Consider the following 9,376-nt stretch of genomic DNA (forward strand, 5'->3'; position numbering starts at 1 on the left):
CAGGGGTTTTTGTTTTTAGTAGAAGGAATGGGGGGGGGGCGTGCCTCTCCTTCCTCTTTCCCTCTGTGCAACTTCTGATATCACATTTCCATGAGAGACTTGCTCCTCTTAACAAACTCGCAACACATCCCAATCTATTGTATTATTAATTTTGCAAACATGATCAGGATCCAAAGACAATAAAAGCATCCCTGAAGGGGCGGTGTTCTGAACACGGCATCCGAGCGCACTGAGCTTGCAACCGACTTGCTCCTGGCTGGTCACTGGAATATATCTGCCCCACCCCCACTTTCTTCTTAGAGATCCACACTGGGGGACGTGCTACTGCCCCGGGCTTCAGTGAGATTAGCATCTGAACATGTTGCTGAACAGAGCTACTATTTCTACACCAACTGATTTATATCAGGAAACCTACCCTTGACAGTTCTTAAAGGAGCACAGCCAGCCGATTCATGCACACCCAACCTGGCAGCCTTGAGTTACTGGAGAGGCAAGTCATCCTGTAAAAAAGGTTACTGTGATAGGTGTGGGGTCATGGAGGTGCTGAAGATGGTAAAGAAGTGCCCCCACCTAAGGATTCAGTGTCTATCCAGAGGGAGAGGATGCAAGGGCTGGTTGCAGGGCAGTGGGAAAGGAGGAAAGAAAGACCCAGAGGTGCCAGAGGGAGATGTCTGCTGGCAGTGCAGGATGAAGGGGACAGACAGGCGCTGGCAAGGTGTTGTGGAGAGGTGAGGAGCACCGGGGCTGCAGTGTGGGAGCCTTGATGGGGCGGGGGACCAGCAGGTGCAGGAGCTGTGGAGGAGGGAGCGCCTGTGGGCTGCGGCAACAGACGTGGCTGGAAGGTCGGCGGATTTTGCCAACTTTGAGGGCAATTGTTCTTTGGGCTTTGTTTTGTAGCTTTGAAATAGTTAATAAACATGCGAAGGCAGGTGTTTGTCAGTTTTCCTGCTGCTATGCCTAAAAGACCCAACCAGAACAACGGTAGAGAAGTTTATTTACCTGAGGGGTCACAGTTTCAGGGGTCTCAGCCCATTGGCTCCTTTCCCCGGGCTCCAGGGGAGGCAGAACAGTAAGGCAGGAGAGTGTGACCGAGGGAAGCCACTCACATGATGATCAGGAAGCAGAGAGACTCCACTGGCCAGATACAAAGGTACACCCCCAAGGCACGTCCCCAATGCCACCTCCCCAGCCACATCCCACCCAGTTAATCCTGTCAGGGAACAATTCACTGATTGGATCAAGATTCTCATGGCCCAATCATTTTTCCTCTGAACCTCTTGCAGTGTCTCACACATGAGCTTTTGGGGGACACTTCACATCCAAACCATAGCAGCGAGGCTAGGAAGATGAGCCGGAGGGGAAACCTGTGATCCACAGAAGGTGGTGAACCTCCAGAGGCACTGCCAAGCCTGAGCATAGGAGCTGCGAGGGTGGAAGGTGTCTGCCCACCGGGGGGGTGTCCCACCCAAGGTGTCCTTGGCATAAATCCAGGCTCAGTGCAGAGTTACAGTCGGTCTGATATTCCTAACTGTGGTACAGTAGCCACAGAGCTGTGACCAGGCACCGTGGTGGCCTCCTGAAGGATGGGCTTCCTCTTGTGGAAGGGTAGGGCATGTTGGCTGGACACCCACTGGGCTAGTCAGGTTGTTTGAGGACCTGAGCATTCAGTTGGTGATTGGTGGAGATGGTCTCCTGGGTCCCTTTTAGTCCCAAGAATCTATGATTCATATTTACTAATAGACCAGTGACAATTGTGTTGGCATGAGACGCTGGTCTCTCCTGGCCAGCCCTGAGGGACGTGGAAATGGCAGTTTTTATTATTATTTTCACTGCGTGTCTTTTCCAGTGCAGGGTGCTTCTGTAAGCCCTGCTTGGAATCTTCAGCCTCTCCAAGACTGCAGTCCTCCCTTCAGCAGTGACCTGGAGACCTGCTGGGGCTCAGCGGGGTACATGGGCCTTCCCCAGGAACCCAGGAGGGGCCACGTGCCCCCATGCACCCCACGCACGTCCAGGTGGACCCTGGGCCATTCTCTCCCACTGCAGACTCACTCAGGGACTTCAGAGCGGAAAGGCGTTCAGGCCTCCAGGGGAGAGGACAGAGGCAGGCGCCTACCAGGCTGAACCCAAGGGCTCCCTGGCTATTTTCTTAAATATGCCTTCTCTCTCCTCTCCCCCAGGGAGAGCCAGGCCGTGCCTTCTGGGTGACTCACTCCAAGATCCATCCCCTGGGGTGCTGGCCAAATGGCTCTCAGCAGCCACCAAAACAAAGCCTCCTTTTCCAGCATTGACCAATGCCTGCCATGGCTGATTTCCAGCCTCCAGTGATTGAAGAACCAGCTCACAGACTGCCAGCCTGTTTCCCCATCCGCTCTCGTGAGCTGCACGCCGGGTTAATTCCGCCTGAGCCAAGCCCTGCTGTCTTTCTCTCGGACATCTGGTGACCAGACGTGGAGGTAAGTGGGTTCTTTTCATTGTGGCCCTTTGGCTAGTCACTGGTTTTCAGAAATAGCCTCTTTGGGGGTTTGATTTTTGAAGCTCACTGATGCCAGAGCAGGGGCTTGAGTTCCAGTCCTGGAATCTCTACTTCAGGTCCTGTCCCCCCACCTCTGGACTCCCACTCTCCGCCTGTCTGTGCAGAGGGGAAGCACCACGCCTGCCGCCCAGGCTGGGGGCACCCGTAGGTGCGTGACCAAAGGTGCCTCCAAGCCGTTCTTCCCCTGTCTCCCGCCCGGGGGCTGGAGGTGGCTGTACCTTGGGTGGATCTGTGGAGGCGGGGATCCATGTCCCTGTACAGACCTCTGGGTATTTGGCTCTGCGCAGAGCACCTGCAGGATTCCTCAGCTTCTTCTCTGGGGGAATGTGGAGAGAAACCTGGAGGAGAGTGATGGAAGCCCAGGTGAGGTGGTCCATGCAGACCTGTCTTTGGGGCCAAAGGGCAAGTGGGGGACCTGCCTAGTGCAGAGGGCCTCAGCCAGCAGCGACTCCAGCTCCTGAGCTGGCAGGCTGCGTCCTCTCCTGCGCTCACTTCTCCCGGAGTCGCACAGGGGCTTTCCTCTCTGCCACAGGCTGGAGTCCTCTCCGCATCCTCCATCGTGAGAGCAGACTGATGGCTGCCAAGGAAAACACCCCCTCGCCTGGCCTGCGAGCTGCGTCCGTGTCCCTCGACAGCCAGCCATGCTGGGGATCGGCGTCTCCTCCTAACCCATGCCTGTTTTCTTTGGATCTCCCTCAGAACCCCAATTCCAGGCCTTGGGCCTCCCCGTGAAAGCCCCTGATTTCCATGGCCTCTTGGATGGACCTCTTGTGTCCCAAGGGCAAAGACCACATTCAGCTTCTTGGCCGCCTGTCTGTGGTCCATGCCGTGGCAGCCTCGTGGGGCGCCATTAGGACAGATTAGGAAGAGGCAGCTGGTGTGTGGAGGGAGCAGAGGGTATGATTTTGGAATTGGCAGGACCTAATTTCAAACCCTGGCTCTATGTTGCACTGGGGGTGACCTTGGGCAAAGGCTGGCTCCCAGATGTCAGGCTCAGCGCAATTCCTGGGGGACCCCTGCAGGCGCAGACTCACCCCTGCTGTCCAGGGGCCCAGATGAAGCGCTGCTGAGGTGCCTCCGGAGCAGGACCAAGTTGGGGCTTGAACCCGCTGGGCGTGCCTGGTCCCTACTCCAGGCTGGAAGCGCTGGGGAGCTGGAGCCCCAGCCTCTGCAGCCCAGCGCATGGTGTTGGAGAGGTAGGTCTCTTTCTGCCCCGCGTGTGTGAGGGGTGAGTGTTGTGTGTGGCGTGGCCCGGACAGGTGGTCACTGCTTGCTAGTTAGACATTGAACGCAGGGAGGGTGTGCGTTGGTTTTGTGTGAATACCACGCCATTTTATGTGTAGGACCAGAGCGAGCATTCCTGAGTTTTGGTATCTGTGGGGGGGTTTTGGAACCAATCCTGTCAATGCCAAGGGACAACTCACATAGTTCTTGATGGTTTTCGGTTGGCTTTTTAATGCTTAGATAGCCTCCCGTGTTGAATATTTGTGACCCAAGTTATTTGGCTGAGAATCTGGCTGCGGCCAAGCGGGAAGCAGAGAGCTGGCATCTTTGGAAAGCCTGCTCCTCTTGTTGGACATCCCCTCCTGCCACGGACCTGCCCTGCTCACAGCCCTCTGGCTCTTGTCCAGATGAGGACCCGCCCGTCCCAGTGCATGGCCTCTGCCTGGCTTCTACTTCTCCCTGGGTTCATGCGTGGGGCTCCTCTTGCTTTTCCATGTCTTATCACCGTGTCACTTGCAGCCCTGGTTCTGTTGGGGGTACCCTTACTGACCAGGAGTGAGGAGTCCATGCTGAGGTCCCCTGGAGATGTGTTTCCCAGTAAAGTGGAAAAGCCCAGAACTGGAGGTCACAGGCCACTGAGAAGAACCCACAGCCCAAAGGGCCACTCACGGACTGGTGTGCCCTACCTGTGCCACATGGGGTTTGCCTTCGACCCTCAGATGTGTGTTGAACGTCAGTCTTGGGACCCTGCAGGACTCACGCAGTGCCCCAGATGCCTTCTGTGTGACCTTCTCATGTGATGTGCTGGTCAACTGTCCCACCCACGGCCCAGACCTTCCTGGGTGGTCTGAGTGTGTTTGGGGTCCCTCATGACCCAGCCCCATCTGGTCATCGACATTCCCTAGAGATGCGATAATGGAGACAGTTTCTGAAACCAGGAAACACCGATGTCTCACCCCCTTGCATGGCCACGCTCTGGTTAGAGACGAGGCTTTCCTCTGTAGGAATGAGATTTCCCACCAAGCAGCTAGAGTTTGCTTAGGCTGCAAATAACCAAAAATCCAAATTGCAGAGGTTTAAAAGGAATGGGGTTTGCCTCCTCCATCTGTGGGAGGTCTGAACCAGGGGCCCTGGGGCGGGTCAGAGGTCAGGAATGCTGGGGCCGAGGCCGGGGCACTTTCTTTGGCCTTTTCCTCAGGGTCACCCAGAGGAGGCTGGGGGAGGATGAGGCTTGGGGGAGCAGTGGGCTGTGAGGCCGGCGTCCCCTCCTGCTGGCCTGGAGTTAGTTCCAGGGGGACTCTTTTCCACACTGGTTGCCCATACGCCTATTGCCAAGAAGCCAGGCTGGAGCTCCCAGGAGGGAGGGTAAGTCCCAAGGCACGGGGCCTAGGTGGGAGTCACACCCTGTCCTCCGTGAGTTCCTGTCACTTAGTTTTAAAAGTCTGGCATTGCCCTGGAGACTTCGTCACCATCTGGTCAATACCCATCTGTGCCGAGAGCTGAGCCCTGGACCCCATGTAGCTCACTGTCTTGCAAACTGCACAGCTTTTGAGATGGAGCGGGAAGTAGCAGTGCATAGGAGGACCCAGAGTCCCCAGCAGGCAGGAAGATGGTGGCCAGTCCCAGACCCTGGCTTCCCTGTGCCCTGGTTTCTTTGTCTCTTTTGGGGAGGCCAGGCTGGGTTACCTGTCTCTGGGCACCCCAGGCACCCCTCTACCTGGGCGCATAAGGAGAACCCACAGTTCCACAGGGCAGGCAAGCACTTGGACCTGGACGCCAGGCAGGCAACACCTGCACCTCGGCTTTCCCTTGATACCACCTAATTCCTCAGTTCCTGCGGTCACCGGGGTCCCTGCTTTTCCCGGGGCTGTGTCCATGCTGGACTGGGCCGGCCCTGCCACTCAGGTGCTTCAGTTGCCGCCACCCTCTCTTTTTCTTGTGGCTCCCGAGTTGTGCTCAGGACTCCTGGGTCCAGGCCGCAGCCCCCCACTTGGAGTCCCAGGAAGCTCTCAGGAGTGCCCACCATCCTGGGAAGAAACCATCTGGCTCATGGATTTGGATATTTGGTCTGTCTGCTTCTCCAGGGTCCCTAGGGTTTTGACCCACCGGGGCTTGGCCTCGGGGTCTGAAGGTGTCCCTTCCTGAGGCTGCGTGAAGTGGGTGGGGCAGCTTTGGGGCCCTGGGTTTGCTCAGGACCCTGCAGCCTCTGCACACCCTCTTTACCACTCATCCTCTCTGCAGCTGGGGCCCGAGACTTGGCTTTGCGAGGCTGCACGTGCCCCTGGAGCTGGCCTTACCTGGGGCTTCAGCTTGGCACTCGGAGGTGAAGGTGGTGAAGGTGAGGATGTGCGTTCATCGGTGCCGCGACTGAGTCACCCCGGCTGGGACAGGACTAGGGGATGAAGGAGCCATCATAACCTGGAAGTGATCTTCAGGGATAGAGAGGCAACATCTCAAGCCACCCACTGTCTGCTTAAGGGGAAAGAAGAGAGAAGAGGCAGATGACAAGAGTTTTTTTCCTTTCAACATAATGCTGATTAAATTTCAGGTTAGCGTTTTTCAAAAATTGGGTCCATTATGTGCCAGAAAGTTCCCAAATACATTAGTAGGAATAAAGTTGCTTTTCAACGTTCTTGGGGTTCCTTTGAAATAACCAGCATTAAAAAACGGAGTTACGTTATTTTACTTATCTTTTCTTACCCTTTAAAGTGACCTGCTAGCCGATTGAGGAGTTTTCACACTCTGACCTGGAACCTGAGCTCCCCATTGTGGAAACAGCTGTGTTCCCACTTCCACTTCCCTCAGTCCCCGCTCGAGGACAAGAAGCTGCCACAAGGTTCGAAGTCAAGGTTCAGGGAGACACGCCTGGGAGACACTTGTCCCCAAGTCTCCCTGGCTGCTCTTTCTGTCTAGGAGTGTCCCACCCTGCGACCCTGTCACACAGCTTCCCCTTTTGGGGACAGCCCAGCGCAGGTCCACTTTCCCTGGCTTCCCTCTTCCTTCTGGGGCAGGAGCGGCTCTCTCACCTGTGGCCGGCCTCCTTCCGCCTCCTGCACCGGAATGGGACCTGGTCGCCCACTTCTTCCTCCTGTGCTCCTGGAGTCTGGTTCTCAGGTCGCCTACCCCAGAGGCACGAGCAGGTCCTGTAGGCCCCAGGCATCTGCACCTGGACTGGTCTCATGTCTGTGGTGACTAGGATAACAGGTGGATGGGTGGTGATGGTCCCTCTGGGTGGTGAACGGCTTCATTCCTGGCACCATATTTTAGTGATTTCTTTATCCCCAGGGCTGGTGCTCGACACACAGTGTCAGGGTTGAACTGTGTGCCCCCAAGTCCTTATGTTGAAGTTTTAGCCCCAAGTACCCTAGAATGAGACATTATTTGGAGACAAGGTCTTTACAGAGGAAACCAATTGAAAAGGAGGTCTTGAGTGGGGTGTGGTGGTGCTCACCTGTAATCCTAGCTGCTTGGGAGGCTGAGGCCCTTGGTGTCTACGAGGAATTGGTTCCAGAACTCTCCACAGTTCTTATATAAAATGGTGTAGCTTTGCATGAAACCTACACACATTTCCGGATCACCTGTGAAACCTAGTAAAATGTAAATCACATGTAAATAGCAGTTATACTGTGCTGTTTTGGGAATAACGATGAGGAAAACATCTGAACACATTCAGTACAGATGCATTTTTTTAATGCTTTGCAATTGCAGATGCAGAGCCGGGATGGAGGGCCAAGTGTATTTGTTTTAAATAGTATCTTTTTTTTATGATTTCCTTCCCTTCTCTTCTGGCCTCCCCGGAGTGTCCCTCATTCTCTCTATCGAGCAGACAGCTTGCTCTTCGGGATGACAAGAAGCGTGTAAGGTTTTGGGATGCTAAAGAAGCATGTGAAGCACCATGAGGCTGAGCCTCCAGCTTGGGCTACGGAGCCTGGAGCAGGCGAAGTGGGGCCTGCGAACGTGTGCTGATCTGCGGGAATCCAGGGGAGGGGCTGCCTCCTCCAGGGAGGCTGAGGGTCCTCTAGATCTTGGCAGGTTGGATGCTTTAGCAAGGCTGGGGACATTCTGGCTGTGAGGATGTTACGAGCCAAGTCTGAGGGCAGCTGTGTGTCCTGGGCTCCCTGCTGGGGATGATGGGGTGATGGTGGGAGACATAGAGATGGAGACAAGGTCCCCCAAGGGGCACCACACAGGCAGTGAGAAGCAATCAGGTGTCAGCCTGGAGGTGATGCCCGGAACCTTCTAGAAGGTGGACTGGGTGGTAGTGTCCACTGGGTCAAGAGACAGGAGAGAGAGAATAGAGATGCACAAAAGAGGAACCCAGATCCCAGGAGCTGGCTGGACACACAGGCCTGAAGGAGGGGAAGGGCAAAGGGACCCTACCAGGCCCCCAGCATTCCGTCTGTTTGCTTGGTACTGGGGACCAAACCCAGGGGCGCTTTACCACTGAGCTATAGCCCCAGTCTTTTTTGTGTTTTTGTTTTGAGGCAGGGTCTCACTAAATGCTAAGCCTGGCCTGGAACTTGAGAGCCTCCTGCCTCTGCCTCTGGAGTCCCTGGGATTAAAGCTGGGCACCACCACAACTGGCTAACGCCCTGCACTCTTGACCAAGCTTGACGTGGACTGCACATCGACTCACAAGAGTTTGAGGCCCGTAGGCACTAGTGACGGCATTTTAAAAGCCACCTCCTGGTTTTAAAATGAACAGAGGCGATGTTCCATGCACAGTGACGACTATTTTGGTAAGCCACATTAAAGAACATTTAAAAAAAATACAATTTCCATTTCCATTTACTAGTAATGTCTATTTCTCTAGCAAATGAGAAACAGTTGAATACTGTTTTCTTAAACCTCTCTGACGGAGCTGGGAAGATGTGGAGGAGCATACACACTTACTGCTCTTTGGCAAAGGAATCTTCTCTTCTCCCATGTGGAAAGACATAAATTTGGGGACCCCTGCCCCTTCCCTAGGTTTCTGTGGCCCACGGTTAGCAAACTCCTCAAATGAATTTCAAAGTCACTTTCCAATCAGCTGCAAAACTACTTAAGCCACTTATTTGTTCTGGTCCTGAAGTCAGAGCGACCCTGTAAACTCCCCAAGCGTCCCGACCATGAGAAGTCTGAGGTAAAATGACATGTTTGGAAGTCGCTGCAAACGCTGGCAGCTGGACGCGATGATAAATCTGAGCCATTTCACATGGTCACTTGGGTCAGTAATAAAAAACATGAACTTAAAATATATTTCCTCTTGCCTTTCATGGCTATAAAGATCAATAAATTTTATAAAGTTTCAAGATAAACTGTGAGACATTTTGAATTTTATGCGAGGGACTTGCACAGTTCAGGAACTGCGTCCTGGCTCTGGAGTGGAGGTGATTTACCGTCGATGGTTTCTTGGCGTACTATATGCATATTTGGGGAGTAATATTTTAAAATCAGCCAGCACATGGTCTCTGATAAGATGCATAATTCAGGTACTTTTTATAGGAAGAAAGATGTCTGCCCCCTGTGCAGTTACGATTCGGGCACGTTCCTCCTCTTGGTCCTCTCCCGGGAATCACCAGGGATGGAAACCTGGCCCCTGATGGGAAGGATAAAGCATGCCCATGAGAAATGCGTCCT

General features: G+C 54.3%; 1 long non-coding RNA gene across 1 annotated transcript; it reads left to right on the forward strand.

Moving 5' to 3' along the window:
- Positions 1-439: 439 nt before the first annotated feature.
- On the forward strand, positions 440-9,054 carry LOC114105540 (uncharacterized). The gene is made up of 10 exons (XR_011704418.1): positions 440-490; positions 2,283-2,453; positions 2,590-2,681; positions 2,821-2,896; positions 3,066-3,430; positions 3,556-3,729; positions 4,277-6,305; positions 6,467-6,593; positions 8,246-8,496; positions 8,571-9,054. It is a non-coding gene; the product is annotated as an uncharacterized lncRNA (long non-coding RNA).
- The last annotated feature ends 322 nt before the right edge of the window (positions 9,055-9,376 follow it).

The sequence above is a fragment of the Marmota flaviventris genome, chromosome 14, assembly GCF_047511675.1.
Source record: "Marmota flaviventris isolate mMarFla1 chromosome 14, mMarFla1.hap1, whole genome shotgun sequence".
In the NCBI taxonomy this organism is placed as follows: Eukaryota; Metazoa; Chordata; class Mammalia; order Rodentia; family Sciuridae; genus Marmota; species Marmota flaviventris.